This window comes from Mizuhopecten yessoensis, unplaced genomic scaffold (assembly GCF_002113885.1).
Source record: "Mizuhopecten yessoensis strain PY_sf001 unplaced genomic scaffold, ASM211388v2 scaffold5459, whole genome shotgun sequence".
Lineage (NCBI taxonomy): Eukaryota > Metazoa > Mollusca > Bivalvia > Pectinida > Pectinidae > Mizuhopecten > Mizuhopecten yessoensis.
This window is the reverse complement of record NW_018406060.1, coordinates 1,289,768-1,304,026: the sequence shown is the minus strand read 5'-3', so window position 1 is coordinate 1,304,026 and position 14,259 is coordinate 1,289,768. Positions and strand designations below refer to the sequence as shown.

Genomic DNA, 14,259 nt, shown 5'->3' with positions numbered 1-14,259 from the left:
AGACTCTTTGAAAGCTGTGTCGTTGATGGGACTTTAATTACCATGCAGCACGAGACACAATTCTTAGCGTATTAATACAACACTGACTGAAACTACAATACCCAATGTAAATAAACATGACGACTGCTGAAATATCGCTGGGCATTGTGAGACATGACAATGTCATTGTAAATTTATGGTCAAAATAAAAAATGAAATAAAAAAAATATTTTTATTACAACAAAAACAAGACCAAGGTGCGCAAGATCGTACAAAATGCACATCGGTTGAAATCACCAATGCCGGCAATGAAAACAATTTTAACGCTCATGCAATTTATCAGAAATATCGTCTGTTACACTGCACTGATCAACAGGGGTTCGTCACATGTCTGGAATACACATATTCTATAGACCTACTGACACATATCTTACATACCTACTGATATGAGTCAACAGTACATAAACATTTCAGACATTTGTAACGAACCCCTGTGCTCCGTCGCAAGATCACTCACTTCAAACGCTATCAGTTTCAAGCGTCTCGCAGCCACGGTTTCCTCAGTTGCTGATGACATGTCAAATAACGAATCTGTTATAGAATCAAACGCTATCAGTTTCACGGGTCTCGCAGCCACGTTTTCCTCAGTTGCTGATGACATGTCAAATAACGAATCTGCTATAGAATCTACAGACTGTAGTCAGATTCCAATACAATCAGCAAATAAATTCACGTCTGGATTCTTCACAAAATGAGCAAAGAGAAAAGTTCGAATTAACTTCCAAAAATAACTCCCTCGTGGAGGGCAAGGTCGGATTTACGGTGTTCACTGTATTTATGCATGCGCGAAATTTGTTCCGGGGAAAAATCGAAACAATTTCAAATCTTACTCTCAGCTCAGTGTTCTATTGATAAACTTAAATTACCCTATTGACATATCATACGCAATTGTATTGATACTGAATTGTCGAACAAAATTGAAGTGTTTGTTAAAATGTCAAAGTACTCCTTTGTTTGCCAATCAGCACGCGACAATACACTGTTCAAACTATTGAACGGAATTTTGTGGATTGTCGATAAGGCGGGCATTTTTAATTTTAAATATAAATTATAAGTTAAAAAAGAACATAAGAGGCAGAGAAAACGTAAAAATAAGTATTGAACTGTTTTTGTATGGTATTTATGACACAGCTTTGCAAGCAAACAAATCATAATGCGCTAACGCGCATTATGTTGTTTGTTTGCAAAGCTGTGTCATTCAAATAGATCAAAAAATACCATACAAAAACAGTTCAATGCTTAAATATTATCATGTAATAGATATATAAATATAAGGTCGCAACAAAAGATATCAGGTAATAACTATATCAATATAATGTGACAACTAAACAGCTTATATTATCATACAGCAGTTACATGTATATTAATATTCAAATTTACCGCGTAACAGCGATATAAAGATAATATGAAAAACTAAACACCTTATATTACCATGCAATAATTCTAACGATAAAATGTGATAACTACAAACTACAATAATAGTATTTGACCATTTACTTTTTTTTGGAGACTTTCTCTCTGCATTTCCGTATATAAAAAACTTCAGTATTTCTTTGCTGAACACATTTTACATAATTTGTGAGAAGCTATAAACATGTAAAACGCCCATTATTTCAAACAAAGCATAGTTTGCCATGTGAGTTCATTGAAACTTAATATTTATTACTCATTTAAATCTATTTCATATTGAATACTTGTTGTAATCGGAATAAAACTCGTAAGTGTGAGTTTGAATTAGCCATGTACAGTGTCATCGGAGAGTAGCTAGTAATTGACCATTAGTTCGAAATTTGTATAATGTACCTATTTAGTAACAAGCCATTGAAATGTGTTCATGAATTTTCAATGTCATAGGAAACTTAACGGTTATGTGTGGAGTTTAAACGATATCATTATTTAATATGGAAATGATACTTGTATTACATGCAAATAAAATGAAAATCTCTAAAAGGTAATAATTCCGTGTGTACGTTATTTTCATGACGAAGTTGATAGGTCAGATGAGGCTTGACACTAGTCATTGAGTGCGTTGAACGTCATTACACGGTTGTGTAGTGATCACTTACGACAGAAACTATTATCGGTCATTGGATATCAGTCCTAGAGACGAAATGATACACTAGCCATACCGAAAATTACAGCGCAAGCGATCAGAACACACTGTCAATACGGGCCGGGTTCACTAACACCATTATTCACTGGTCAGCCAAGCCCAGGGCCGGACATCAGTGTCGGGTAATCATCATGTCAATACGCCATGATGATCGATAATTGATCATCTGCAAATGTGAAGGGACAAGACGGTTAGCACATGAATAAAACAATCGATCGTTGTTTGATTACACATCGATTCGCGTAGGTGGAAATTAATTATATTACAGGGATAAGTAGAAAATCGATAGACCACATGTTGAAATAGTCGGTAGTTTTAAGATCGATATTTATCATCTTTTAGAAATAATAGGACATTACCCTGAGAATAAAGAATGATAGCTTATCGTATAAAATCGATCGATGATGTTATCGCGTGTACTGAACAATTATTGACCAATTATGCAATACTGGTGGAATTGACAGATCGTCGAGAGAATATACTAGATACGGTCAATTGTCATAGTGTATAGGGTTGTGAAGGAAACTACTCACAATGCGGTGGAGGCGTTAAGGACTACTGACAATGAGAACTACGTGTAAAAGACTATTTACAATAAGAACTTCGTGTTAAGGACAACTTACAATGAGAACTTCAAGTTAAGGACTAGCTACAATGAGACTAACGTGTTAAGGACTATTTACAATTAGAACTTTATGTTAAGGACTACTTACAATGAGACTAACGTGTTAAGGACTAGCTACAGTGAGACTAACGTGTTAAGGACTATTTACAATGAGAACTTCGTGTTAAGGACTATTTACAATGAGAACTACGTGTTAAGGACTAGCTACAATGAGACTAACGTGTTAAGGACTATTTACAATGAGACTAACGTGTTAAGGACTTTTTACAATGAGACTAACGTGTTAAGCACTATTTACAATGAGACTAACGTTTTAAGGACTACTTACAATGAGAACTTCGTGTTAAGGACTACTTACAATGAGAACTTCGTGTTAAGGACTACTAACAATGAGACTAACGTGTTAAGGACTACTTACAATTTGACTAACTTGTTAAGGACTATTTACAATGAGGCTAACGTTTTAAGGACTACTTACACTGAGAACTTCGTGTTAAGGACTACTTACAATGAGAACTACGTGTAAAAGACTATTTACAATGAGAACTACGGGCTAAGGACTACTTACAATGAGAAGTTCGTGTTAAGGACTACTTACAATGAGACTAACGGGTTAAGGACTAGCTACAATGATAATTACATGCTTGGAAGTACTTACAGTGCGGAATACACACTAGGTATTAACTACTTACATTGAGACTAACGTGTTAAGGACTAGCTACCGTGAGACTAACGTGTTAAGGACTATTCACAATGAGAACTTTATGGTAAGGGCTACTTACAATGAGACTAACGTGTTAAGCATTATTTACAATGAGACTAACGTTTTAAGGACTACTTACAATGAGAACTTCGTGTTAAAGACTACTTACAATGAGACTAACGGGTTAAGGACTAGCTACAATGATAATTACATGCTTGGAAGTACTTACAGTGCGGAATACACACTAGGTATTAACTACTTACATTGAGACTAACGTGTTAAGGACTATTCACAATGAGAACTTTATGGTAAGGACTACTTACAATGAGACTTACGTGTTAAGGACTACTTACAATTTGACTAACATGTTAAGGACTATTTACAATGAGACCAACGTTTTAAGGACTACTTACAATGAGAACTTCGTCTTAAGGACTACTAACAATGAGACTAACGCGTTAAGGACTACTGACAATGAAAACTTCGTGTTAAGGACTAGCTACAATGAGACTAACGTGTTAAGGGCTATTTACAATGAGAACTTTATGTCAAGGACTACTTACAATGAGACTAACGGGTTAAGGACTAGCTACAATGATAATTACATGCTTGGGGTTGTGAAGGAAACTACTCACAATGCGGTGGAGGCGTTAAGGACTACTGACAATGAAAACTTCGTGTTAAGGACTAGCTACAATGAGACTAACGTGTTAAGGACTACTTACAATGAGACTAACGTGTTAAGGACTAGCTACAATGATAATTACATGCTTGGAACTACTTACAGTGCGGAATACACACTAGGTATTATTTACCTTGCGGAGAACGTGTTTGAACTGCTTACAAAGCGGAATACGTGCTACGAACAGCTTACAGGATAGACCGTTCCATTAATACACCAGTGCCATTAACAAATTCACACACGTCACGCACATCAGGACAAGTACGCCGACAAGCTATGTTAGGTATAAATGAAAGATGGCGCGACGTAACTCCATATCAAAATATTTATTTTGTTGCGATATTCCTCCAAAATTGAAGAGTTTCCTGATGTATGTTGACTTTATAAACATGAACCTCACACACAATGTGCAATGATAGACTACAATAAACTTTCATACAAATTAATCCGCGTGCACACGTCATTTTGATAAGCCTTTTCCAAGTTAAATATTTGAGCATTTTTATATTTATATTTACCTTTTTTCGAAAAAAACATATATTACATTTTATATAAGATATATATAATACAAGGTGCAGTATTTAGTTCAAATCAGTGCACTATCGTGTTGTTCAAATGAGCAACCATTATTTAACGAGTGTCATTTGTATACAAAATTATAACTACACGTCTAACGATGATGACGTCAACAATCTGGCTATGACATACATGTATACTACGGCTTTCAAATAGTCATATCGATATAAGGACGATGAAAATAGAACATTGACATTCACGTTGTTGTGTCCATAACTGCTGCTCGGTCGATTCACCTATAGGCAATGTAATATGATTGTATATTTCCATGAACAGCCTGATAGAGTAACACGTAATCCCCTACATGTTGGAGAAATGATACTTCTGCTATATTACATACTAGATTGTTCCAACAGACGACTAGGGTCCCGTACAAATTTTGGGATTTTATTTGGTGTTCTGCCAAATCGCAACACGTCGAGCCCGTATATTTCCGTTTATTTCCTACCTACTATATCTACTAGGCGTTGTGAGCATCCGTCCACAAACGACCTCAGATGTAACTAGAGCATCAAATCCCAAAAAGATAATACATCTATGTCACTCGTGTGTAGTTGGGACTTTATATTGGACTATTGAAATAGCATTTCTGTTGAAACAATAGACCTGCGTATCAAGTTATAAAAAAAAACTTTCAACTGAAACAGTCTGCCTTCTTCAGTGGCGTGTAGGAAGATCAAACTAATTTATAACATCAATTCTGCTTAAATTAAACAAATCCTGATTTTGTATCTACTTGAAAAAGAGACCAAACAACATATTTTTCCTTTTTGTTAACGACTTTCGTATATTTATATTTGCTGCTTTGAGACGAACTGTTTTCAAGTTCGACTTTTGATTGCTTTGATTACGCCTGTCTTTAATTACCCAATGAGCTTAATAGTTTGCCTTCATACTCATACAACATTTAGGTAACAAGTCCATTCTTATAAGCATTGAATGTTATATGAATGTCAATTAACCCCGTAAACAGTCTCGCTATCATATCTTATTCTATTTACGAAACAATCAGAATAAAACAACAGAAATAGCTAAATTGCAATAATTTGCACCTTACAATCTGCAAAAAAAGTGTTTAATATTCATATATTATTCATATTGAATATTTATATTTAATATAGCCAGCCTACTGAAACTCTAAATATACTGAGGAAACAAAGCGCTTACAGAATGGGAAAACATAGGAATGCATTTTAAATTGACTAGTGAATTAATATTCCCATTGATAATGAAAAATATATTTTTTACACGGGAGCTTCATGTCAGAATTAACGGAACCTTAAGACATGTGATATCATTAAAAGAGAAGCGATGTCTTTTTTTGTTATCACAAAAGACCGATTCTTTTTTATTTCCCCATTATTTCCATCAATTAGTAATGAAGCGTTGCCTTCATCCCTCCAGCGGCTTGTACTTTGAAATCTTTTCGGGATCTAAAGGAAACATATTATCGACAGAAATTATGAGCAGAAATTTCACGATAGATAGCACATATAACCCGGAGCTATCCTCGTTTCTATACCAGTTACACGCTGCAGTTGTCTCTGGCGAACAGGATGCAGAGTGAACAATCCTGCAGGTTTCAAATACCATAGCTACCCTTCTGTTGTCCACGGTACTTAAACATATATTTCTTAATTAAATGTTACTTAAGGAAAATTGTGCTGAAGACAGAAACGCGTTAGATGTGAGTAGAGTTCAAATCCTAAAATGATGACGTGCAGTTACCATAATGATAACCCGTATCTGTACTACTTCCATGTTGCTATTCAATAACTTCATCACGTGTACGTGTTAAAACGTTAAAATTGATTTCCTTTTTCGAAATATCCAACACTGTAGACCTGCGGTAATCCAGAAACAAGTGCTGAAAGCCACAGTATGTTGAACTATGAAACCTCTGTGCGGGATTGTAATCTTGATTTTCGCTTGGAAATAATAAATGGAGGAGTTATTGTTGATCCTCATTAACATATCATTATGATTCCGCCTGAATCAATAGCACACCTAAAAACGAAAATATTCTCATTTTCATACTCGCATACGGTGGCCCGGTCTGCTCAGGAGTACTTTTCTATAGCGTTCGTTGCTAAGGAAGACGTTCAAACTCTTAAGGTATCCAGATCGAAACGACATGCAGAACAGAAGGCAAATATAATACAAAATAATGAATAAATCAAGTAGTCTATATAAAAGCTAACGACAAATGACATCACAGCAATATGTTGCACATTCAGCGATCTCTGGGTGTAGAGAGGTGGACTAGAACCCGGTCAGGGCCATAACAATGTATTGAACTAGTATTAACTAAATCCATCTCCATTAATGACAGATGTTAAGAAGTGTAATCGATCTTTACAAAACATACAATAGTCGTTCTAAAGCTGCTTGTTCTATAAAAAGTATACATAAATCGGAGTAGGTGTTCCTTTAACAAACGATTAGTATATTACATGTTTTACTTTTAAACATTGCTTTAGTAGACAATATAAATATATATTTATGTATTTTTAAAACTTCTTTATTGTGCAATATTTGTTACATGACTTTTTTGTTTATACTATATGATACATGTACACAACTTGGTTGTTTTTTTAAATGTGATACATGACTTTTTTTGGTTTAAACTATATACATACTATGTAATACACGAATTTTTTGCTTAAAATATGTGATACACGATTTCTTTTACTGCAATGAATAATAAATATATCCTTTGTTTACAATTTGCAATCTTTTTTTCTTTGTTGCACAATGTGTAATACTTTCATTCTTTGTTTTACAATAATAGTACTTTTATTCTTTATAGTACAATATATTATACATTAATTTTTTGTTGTACAATATCTAATATATGACTCTTCTTTGAATTTTTCGCATTCGCTGGTTCCTCTTACTTGTAACTCACGGTATCTTTCCTGCATACATTGATGCGGTGACATTGTCATCAATTTTGTTACTTCGACATGATTTACTGTTGTATGTCTCGCCCACATTGATGTCCTCAATAACCACTGATGAAGCATTGATAAGTCATTATTCAATGAGTTTGTGCTTACGTATAAAGAGTTGTTGCCTGTGTAAAAGTGTCAAACCGTTAAAAGATAGTCCCTGTTATGTTACCAATTATCAACGTTGCAGAGTATTGACTTAATAAACATTCAATCCAAATTCAATTATTTTATCGTATGGTGTGTAAGATTTTAGGGAAGCTCGGTTTAGCCCAATGTATGTCCAATAAGTTTGGTTAGTGAAACGTTTCCATACAAATTGGTATATATATATACACAATTATAAGTAATATAAAGTCAAGAACATACTCAAAAGGAAGCAGTTGTGATATTACAATGGTCGACAGCCAGATACTTTTGACATGTCCATAGTGACAAATTGCCCATTGATAAAACTGGGTCGCTATAAACATATGCATCTATGGATACGAATTACGCATAAAATGTCAAGATTTTCATTAAGTGCGGCCCACTTGTATGTTACAGTAAGTGTTGAAGATCTCATTTCTAAAAACTCCTAGCAAAAACGATATAAACATGACGTTCCTTAAAAACCAAGATGACGTCATGTAATATTGTGGAATTTCTAAATGTCAAAACTGCACAACTACTCAAGTGTTTTAGATAGGACTTTTAACGAAGCGATGGTCATTTACCAAATACAATGGAAAATTATAGAACTCCCAACATCCGAATCGTTTTGTCTTTGATATGTTTAGAAAAACAAGTTATATTTTTATTTATTTTTATCTTTTGACAATTAAACTTTTTCCGAAATCCTTTCTTTTTCTTTTTTTTTAAGATCTAAATTCAGTTTAAACCCTTTTTTAAGGTTGCATTAAGATCTAATGGGAATATCATGCTACGCAGAAGAGATGTCAATAAAAAGATATGTCCCGACATAGAGCATAAAGCATTTGTGTAAAATCAATGCTAGCACTGAATATTGTTCCGTCATACTGGCGTAGAATGATACATATTAAGGCGTTATACAAATAATGTGATTGTAAAAGCTTGCATTATTATTTCAAGCTGTACAATAATAGAGATAAAATTCAACGTTTTTGATAGTTAGAAAATATTCACAAGTACAGTTTGGTTTTTCTAGGGTAAAGAAAGGTCACAGTCGCGTCATCAATTTATGCAGCGTTACCAGGATCACGTAATAAATTTTCTTACCGAATTCCAGGCGATAAATTCACCATTACAACTTAATTTTACGGTTGGAAATTAAGGGGGAAAATAGTTATCCGATCCTGTGTGATGTCAAGATAGCAATTTCAACACTCAAGATAGGATTTTTGACGTTTATCACTCGGCAAAACCTCAAGCTAAACTCCAGATCCCTCGGGTTGACATTTCCCAGCCTACGTCACATGTACACAAGAGTGACAAATTCAGTTAGTCACTCCTACATTGCAAGAGATCAGTTGTTTGTTGGAGCACTGTTTTTAATACCATACAAATTCGTTCATGCTCAGCCTTACATTTCCTCCATGAAGCCGATTAAAAACATTCAAAATATCTCGAGTTGTATTCCAAATATGATGCTTTTTGATATATATTTCATTTTTTTGTTTTATTTTATTTGCAAGATATGTGAGGACGGAAGAAATGAAGCATGATCCTTCTCATACCTAAAACATTATGTTTGACCTAAATTGCATTCGCCATTATTAATTACACAATGATAAAATATAGCGCTGGTTACACCATTAAAGCAAACCCACATCGCCTTCTACCTTCCTACCCCTACAGGTCGGGGATTGAGAAAAGAATACACCTGATGTTACCCACTGCAGGTATCGTAAGAGGCGACTAATGTGGGGAACCCCTGCAGGTTCGGAGATTTGTTTTTTTACCCTCTAATTGGGGACACAAATATGACCAAAATAAATCTGCTTCACACATTGCAACATTTGGGATCCTTCTCTTTCTTTCTACTTTTATATACCTTTCATTTCATAGCGCCTTGCTTGGTGACACTTCACTTTTGGCTTTAATGATGAACGTTTGCCCAGGTGAGAGAGGCAATGGGTTCTGTCCCTAGGCCGGGAAACTTATTAATGATAATTGTTATTCCTTGCTAAACGTTCAGCATTAGGGGTAATGGCAACGACTGGTTCACCTGTTGTCAGTATAATGTGACCGGGCGGAATGCTGTGCTGGGTGCCTTCGACATGGTATTTCAGTGAAATAGCACTCTAAAGTCGGCATCAGATCCGCACTATCACAAGGAAGCAAGAACACCAAAATATCATGTCTCCGACATACACACACACATACACACATACACGCATACAAAACACACATGGAGGCACGTCCTTGAATGACCTTAGCTGTTAATAGCACGTTAAACTTGATAAAATCAAAACCAAATCCTACCTTTCAGCTATTGTGATGCCCATACTCAGGCAATAACATACATTTTACAAATCAGCACAAATTATCAAATGAATAGAAAAGTTTAATCGACTATTTGAAAACGCTAATACAGAATTAGTTAAATTCACAAGACAAGTGTTGTATTACACGTGGATGTTTGTTTACATCTATCTTATAGACAATGTATTATATAATAAGAATATGTGCACGCGTAATATATTTCTTACAATAGCTTCAACAGAGAGCCAATACACTTTCCGAGAAAAGGTGAAATCATATCTGCATAGCAGTACTGAAAGTGTGTTTAACGAACCAATCAGTAGAACCTCTCCGAGCAATGCATCAAACATTTGTAACGGTATCTTACAAAGATGTCGTGGAAACCTCGTTATAGCATAGATACAAAATGTTGATGGCAGAAGCCTGTTTTTAATTTTTTTGTAGATATACATATTAGAGTTGGAATCGTTACTTCAGACTGTAACTCGGGATTGATTGGAGAATGTACATATCGCATAATTAACCTTAGGCTTGTTGCGTACTGTAAAATCCCATCAATGACTTTATCATTTCAAAAACACGCTTTATATTACCAGTGAAAGCTTGAAATATCTCTGGGTCTCTTTTAACAGATACCACAACACGCTACTGGAATTACGAAGAAATTGTATAAAATGCAGAGTGTCTTTGAGTGTGAGAGAAGCCGGCTAATGACACGTAAAACACGTCTTACGTAAAACCGACAACATGTGTGGCTTCAAAACCTCGGTAAGGTTACAAAATATCTCACGATATTTATTGACAAAATTAGTCAAATTCACATTTTTTTCTTAACCCATTGATACTCTTAAGTCAAATACTTTTCTTTTTCTTTTTACTTTTTCAAAATAATATTTATTTCATTCTGCGAGCATTTCTTATCTTGGTCAATAATTTAAAAAATAGAAATTACTATCATATTACCGTAATAACGAGTATCAGTGTGTCAACTGATGGTCTAGTTTGGTGTTGATACAAACGAAACTTATTGTATTTTAACAAAAGAAACACTGTTATACCTTTAAGTTATTTTAAAAACGAGAGTAATATTTGATAGCTAGAAAATGGCACTTATTGCTGAAGATTTGAGAAGACTCACAGCATTATAAATCTATATAGCAGGTAAAGGGGGGAATCAAATCGCTATACGCAGAAAAAAGATATCTTCTTAAATATCAGAGCAGACGACATTGTGCCAGCGACCATGGCTTCAAATCTTGAAATATCTGTTGGTATCAATACGACTTAAAACTTCAGGGTTATCCCAAAACACCAGCCAGTGCGAATCGGAACGCGCACGGCCATTGTATTAAACATCACTATATAGCGGGTATTCATGTCGAGACCGGTGTAATGTCTTGGATTAGCGTTGTGGCTATATAGGTTGGTCACAAACTACAGTATCAGAAGGCTGGACACGGCACTGAGGTATCCCGATGCAGATTTGCGAGATAACAGATGGGTCAATATTGAGATTGAAATTACATGCCCAGATATAAAATGACAGTAAATACGGACAAAAGTCATCACTATGGTAACCGCCTATTTACAAAGTTCATGCATCAACATTAAAATCAGTATAAGCATTATTATTTTTCAAGAATCTAACATTGTTACAATATAAATTTGAATAACAATGTAAACGATCAAATTCGAATATGTCAGTTACATGAAAAACAATATCTACTTAACACACACACTGCCAAAAGCATGACTATAATTTTTTTTAGAGTATCTAAATAAGTAAATAAGTACACAGACGGGTATTTGAATGCTTTGAATATATATTTAAAGAATGTAAGGCATTGCCAACAAACAAGCGAAAAAGAAAACAATAACATTCAATAACCATCGAAGGATTCTGCCGTTGGATTGATGACAGACATCTCGTGAGCCAAAATCAGAACTGGCTCTTTTATTTACAATTAAAATGACACAGGACTTTGAGAATTGAAATATAATTCTTAAAAATGAACTCACCAGTAGATGTCCCCTGGGAATAATGATCAAATGGTCATCCTGTCGTACTAGTCAACTGTCAGATATCCAGTGTCCATCCTTGTCCATGATGATCATCAGCTCACCTCTCGGTAGAAATTAGTTCCGTTCGTAAAACCACTGCCGTACAACACTGGGGTATTGTTTATCTAACAAACCATAAATGACCAATAAGACTGCATTGTTTTGATTGTAGTATATTTTGCTGTGAGTTTGATCTACAATCGATAAGCTACTGCTATATACTCGTGTGTCCCCTCGTCACGGCGACTGCGGTGTTGACAGCTGCTTCGACGCTCTCACATTAACACACTACAGTATCTCTCATCACTCGCTTCCAACGCAAACTCCCCTTATGGACAACACAGGAGAAAATACGGCAGATGAAACAACACTATATGTATGGCAAAATCAACAGACCAAGAGGTATTGACGAGAGTCCAGCAAAGATGCTCAGCAGCACTACTCCCGGATCCGGGCACACCGAGCTCCTGTTGTCAAATAGAATGGCACATGAAGTGAGGAACGGTGACGTCAGAAGTCCCGGGGAGACCACGGGGATCTTCAAAATAATAGCTAGAAGCGGGAACAGTTGCCTAGTAACAACAACAAATACTATCAGCCTGCATAATTATTGCTGCATTGAGGCACACTTTAATGCCAGCTAGATCTCAAGTCTCAAAATCAGCGTCTAACACTGTATCATTTGATGTGGAAAAAATCGATCTAATTGCAGAAATATCAAAGTGACCTACGACAAGACTCTTCGGTTTAAGCTATTCTGACATTTTCTTAAGGAGACCCCAACTTGTCTCATTATCTAGATGTACGTCAACGACGCTTACAAGACACACCATAGACGGACGGGAAGTCAACATAGATAAACAAAGTATATTGGGACTGATGGCTTGAGACCTTTGTGGACACAGCATGCTGTACATGACCGGTAGGGTTGGGAGGGGTGGGTACCTACTGCGGATACACACATGGATGTGTACGGCTTTACAGCTACGGCAATCGATCCTAAAACCAGTAACTAAACTCACGTTATCTATTTAATGGATTGTCAATAACATTGTCAATCTGATTATCCCTAGATAACAAAGTCTATTTTAGGTTTGGTGAGCTGTCGAATGTTTAGCGCGATATCTTAATTTAAAAATTTAAGAAAGCTAATAGGATCCTCGGCTGTATTTGGTTACTTTTAATTTGAAAGATGTTTGTCACGCAATGCACAAGTTTCCTTCCGAAACACGATTACGTGTACACCTGTAACAGTTTTGCATTTCTAAATAATGTAATACGTGTAATGTTATAACATGCTTTCTTTAATTATAATGAAGTTCGTCGTGCAGTTAAGGTTTTTAATGAGGTACATGTAATTATAATAGGTTTTACTGAATATCGTTCAGGGCCCAGCTGTTCAAAGGGTGGTTAGCTTAATCACTGTTTAACGACATTTTTCAACCTTTGATCATTTCGTCAATATGCAAGGTAAAAACTCGTTATTTTACACGTACATTTACTCTACTAAATACTTGATATCTGGAAAGTTATAACTTAGTTAATAGTTGTATTTCAAAAACACAAAAAACGAAATTCGCGCTAATAACTGATTAAGCTAATCGCCCTTTGAACAACTGGGCCCTGATGAATATCTTCAGTGACAATTGTAAACCTTCTTTAATCAATTATATTGTGTGAATAGTTATTTCTGCAATTGTGATTACTCGCGAAGATTTAATTTGAGAGCAAAAATAATACCAGGTTCACGGCTTTTGTAAATATGCCTGGGTATTCACTTAATAACCCTTGTCACATCAACTTCATGGGTATTATCTCGCATTCATAGTTCCGAACGAATGTCACATCACACTCAAAAACACACCACTGCACTGCTACTTCAATATTAATTAATTAATATGACCGTAATGGTAAACTCTGTCCATATTTAAATTACCATACTCATTTAACATAGCTCATTTGTATTGTATTTGTTTAAGAAATTTACTTTTCTTTTAGACGAATGAATTGAATCTATTGAACAAGTTGTTTCGGAAGTTGTCTTCAAGTACGGGCTGTTCAAAA

General features: G+C 35.2%; 1 protein-coding gene across 1 annotated transcript in view; it reads right to left on the bottom strand.

Annotated features, from left to right (window-relative positions):
- LOC110450741 (synaptotagmin-10-like) overlaps nucleotides 1-12,779 on the bottom strand; it is a 63,031-nt gene extending 50,252 nt beyond the window's left edge. The window contains exon 1 of the mRNA XM_021498422.1: nucleotides 12,154-12,779. The gene's annotated coding sequence lies outside the window, so the exon portion shown is untranslated. The remainder of the gene's footprint in view (nucleotides 1-12,153) is intronic.
- Between the last annotated feature and the right edge of the window lie 1,480 nt (nucleotides 12,780-14,259).